Below are 3566 nucleotides of genomic sequence, written 5' to 3' on the forward strand. Positions count from 1 at the left end.
GAACTGGTTGAATTTGGATCTTCTTCATGGCAAAGGAGTTTTACCTGGAATTTCATTCATTAAAGGTGAAAAGTGGCTTATGTCAAAAATGAGCGTTTCAGGGCGATTGGAGGCTGTTTTAGCACTGTACAGTCGCCTAAGGCTGAAAAGTGGCTTATGTCAAAAATGAGCGTTTCAGAGCGATTGGAGGCTGTTTTAGCACTGTACAGTCGCCTAAGGCTGAAAAGTGGCTTATGTGAAAAATGAGCGTTTCAGAGCGAGAGCAGCCTGTTTTTGCACTAAGCTGCATTTCACTGAAAAAAGGTCTTTCAAACAGGTTTACTAGCCTGAACTTGTTGAATTTGGATCTTCTTCATGGCAAAGGAGTTTTTACCTGGAATTTCATTCATTAAGGCTGAAAAGTGGGTTATGTCAAAAATGAGCGTTTCAGAGCGATTGGAGGCTGTTTTAGCGCTGAAAAGTGGCTTTTGTGAAAAATGAGCGTTTCAGAGCGAGAGCAGCCTGTTTTTGCACTAAGCTGCATTTCACTGAAAAAAGGTCTTTCAAACAGGTTTACTAGCCTGAACTGGTTGAATTTGGATCTTCTTCATGGCAAAGGAGTTTTACCTGGAATTTCATTCATTAAAGGTGAAAAGTGGCTTATGTCAAAAATGAGCGTTTCAGAGCGATTGGAGGCTGTTTTAGCACTGTACAGTCGCCTAAGGCTGAAAAGTGGCTTATGTCAAAAATGAGCGTTTCAGAGCGATTGGAGGCTGTTTTAGCGCTGAAAAGTGGCTTATGTGAAAAATGAGCGTTTCAGAGCGAGAGCAGCCTGTTTTTGCACTAAGCTGCATTTCACTGAAAAAAGGTCTTTCAAACAGGTTTACTAGCCTGAACTGGTTGAATTTGGATCTTCTTCATGGCAAAGGAGTTTTACCTGGAATTTCATTCATTAAGGCTGAAAAGTGGGTTATGTCAAAAATGAGCGTTTCAGAGCGATAGGAGGCTGTTTTAGCACTGAAAAGTGGCTTATGTGAAAAATGAGCGTTTCAGAGCGAGAGCAGCCTGTTTTTGCACTAAGCTGCATTTCACTGAAAAAAGGTCTTTCAAACAGGTTTACTAGCCTGAACTGGTTGAATTTGGATCTTCTTCATGGCAAAGGAGTTTTACCTGGAATTTCATTCATTAAAGGTGAAAAGTGGCTTATGTCAAAAATGAGCGTTTCAGAGCGATTGGAGGCTGTTTTAGCACTGAAAAGTGGCTTATGTGAAAAATGAGCGTTTCAGAGCGAGAGCAGCCTGTTTTTGCACTAAGCTGCATTTCACTGAAAAAAGGTCTTTCAAACAGGTTTACTAGCCTGAACTGGTTGAATTTGGATCTTCTTCATGGCAAAGGAGTTTTACCTGGAATTTCATTCATTAAAGGTGAAAAGTGGCTTATGTCAAAAATGAGCGTTTCAGAGCGATTGGAGGCTGTTTTAGCACTGTACAGTCGCCTAAGGCTGAAAAGTGGCTTATGTGAAAAATGAGCGTTTCAGAGCGAGAGCAGCCTGTTTTTGCACTAAGCTGCATTTCACTGAAAAAAGGTCTTTCAAACAGGTTTACTAGCCTGAACTTGTTGAATTTGGATCTTCTTCATGGCAAAGGAGTTTTTACCTGGAATTTCATTCATTAAGGCTGAAAAGTGGGTTATGTCAAAAATGAGCGTTTCAGAGCGATTGGAGGCTGTTTTAGCGCTGAAAAGTGGCTTTTGTGAAAAATGAGCGTTTCAGAGCGAGAGCAGCCTGTTTTTGCACTAAGCTGCATTTCACTGAAAAAAGGTCTTTCAAACAGGTTTACTAGCCTGAACTGGTTGAATTTGGATCTTCTTCATGGCAAAGGAGTTTTACCTGGAATTTCATTCATTAAAGGTGAAAAGTGGCTTATGTCAAAAATGAGCGTTTCAGAGCGATTGGAGGCTGTTTTAGCGCTGAAAAGTGGCTTATGTGAAAAATGAGCGTTTCAGAGCGAGAGCAGCCTGTTTTTGCACTAAGCTGCATTTCACTGAAAAAAGGTCTTTCAAACAGGATTACTAGACTGAACTTGTTGAATTTGGATCTTCTTCATGGCAAAGGAGTTTTTCCCTGGAATTTAATTCATTAAGGCTGAAAAGTGGGTTATGTCAAAAATGAGCGTTTCAGAGCGATAGAAGGCTGTTTTAGCACTGTACAGTCGCCTAAGGCTGAAAAGTGGCTTATGTGAAAAATGAGCGTTTCAGAGCGAGAGGAGGCTGTTTTAGCACTGTACAGTCGCCTAAGGCTGAAAAGTGGCTTATGTGAAAAATGAGCGTTTCAGAGCGAGAGCAGCCTGTTTTTGCACTAAGCTGCATTTCACTGAAAAAAGGTCTTTCAACCAGGTTTACTAGCCTGAACTGCATGAATTTGGATCTTCTTCATGGCAAAGGAGTTTTTACCTGGAATTTCATTCATTAAAGGTGAAAAGTGGCTTATGTCAAAAATGAGCGTTTCAGAGCGATTGGAGGCTGTTTTAGCGCTGAAAAGTGGCTTATGTGAAAAATGAGCTCTTCAGAGCGAGAGCAGCCTGTTTTTGCACTAAGCTGCATTTCACTGAAAAAAGGTCTTTCAAACAGGTTTACTAGCCTGAACTGGTTGAATTTGGATCTTCTTCATGGCAAAGGAGTTTTTACCTGGAATTTCATTCATTAAAGGTGAAAAGTGGCTTATGTCAAAAATGAGCGTTTCAGAGCGATTGGAGGCTGTTTTAGCACTGTACAGTCGCCTAAGGCTGAAAAGTGGCTTATGTCAAAAATGAGCGTTTCAGAGCGATTGGAGGCTGTTTTAGCGCTGAAAAGTGGCTTATGTGAAAAATGAGCGTTTCAGAGCGAGAGCAGCCTGTTTTTGCACTAAGCTGCATTTCACTGAAAAAAGGTCTTTCAAACAGGTTTACTAGACTGAACTTGTTGAATTTGGATCTTCTTCATGGCAAAGGAGTTTTTACCTGGAATTTAATTCATTAAGGCTGAAAAGTGGGTTATGTCAAAAATGAGCGTTTCAGAGCGATAGGAGGCTGTTTTAGCACTGTACAGTCGCCTAAGGCTGAAAAGTGGCTTATGTGAAAAATGAGCGTTTCAGAGCGAGAGGAGGCTGTTTTAGTACTGTACAGTCGCCTAAGGCTGAAAAGTGGCTTATGTGAAAAATGAGCGTTTCAGAGCGAGAGCAGCCTGTTTTTGCACTAAGCTGCATTTCACTGAAAAAAGGTCTTTCAACCAGGTTTACTAGCCTGAACTGCATGAATTTGGATCTTCTTCATGGCAAAGGAGTTTTTACCTGGAATTTCATTCATTAAGGCTGAAAAGTGGGTTATGTCAAAAATGAACGTTTCAGAGCGAGAGGAGGCTGTTTTTGCACTGTACAGTCGCCTATAAGGCTGAAAAGTGGGTTATGTCAAAAATGAGCGTTTCAGAGCGATTGGAGGCTGTTTTAGCGCTGAAAAGTGGCTTTTGTGAAAAATGAGCGTTTCAGAGCGAGAGCAGCCTGTTTTTGCACTAAGCTGCATTTCACTGAAAAAAGGTCTTTCAAACAGGTTTAC

Source organism: Pagrus pagrus, assembly GCF_965226575.1.
Source record: "Pagrus pagrus genome assembly, contig: HAP1_SCAFFOLD_138, whole genome shotgun sequence".
Taxonomy (NCBI): Eukaryota; Metazoa; Chordata; class Actinopteri; order Spariformes; family Sparidae; genus Pagrus; species Pagrus pagrus.